Here is a 452-nt window from a genome sequence, read left to right on the forward strand (position 1 = left end):
GGTGCGGTGCGCGCAGGTTGGGCGCGGGGCGGCTCCTGCCGCTGCTGCTGAAGGTGAAGCTCTCGCTCTCCAATTACTTTTCCCAAGAGGGAGCAGGAGGCAGCAGGCGGGGGAGGTCGTGCTGTGTGTGAAAGGCAAACCAATCAGAGATGCTCTAACGGAGGGATTGCTGCAGGACGCGCCGGTTTTTCCTCCCTTCCTCTGCCGGCGGGGCTGAATCGGGACCGCACGCAGCTGGCGGAGGGGCCGGAGCCGCACCGGGCTGCAGGACTTCCTCACCCTCCGCTTTCCCGATAGCTAATCCGTACTTCGTTCTCTTTCAAATTTTTTTTTTTTTTTAATACTCTGAAATCGTGCACGAGAAACACTTCAAGTCTCCCCTCCCTTCCCACTTACTTCACCCTTCCTCTAGCATCTCTTTTTTTTTTTTTTTTTTTTTTTTTTTTTTTTTT

This window comes from Pygoscelis adeliae, unplaced genomic scaffold (assembly GCF_000699105.1).
Source record: "Pygoscelis adeliae isolate BGI_AS28 unplaced genomic scaffold, ASM69910v1 Scaffold113, whole genome shotgun sequence".
Taxonomy (NCBI): domain Eukaryota; kingdom Metazoa; phylum Chordata; class Aves; order Sphenisciformes; family Spheniscidae; genus Pygoscelis; species Pygoscelis adeliae.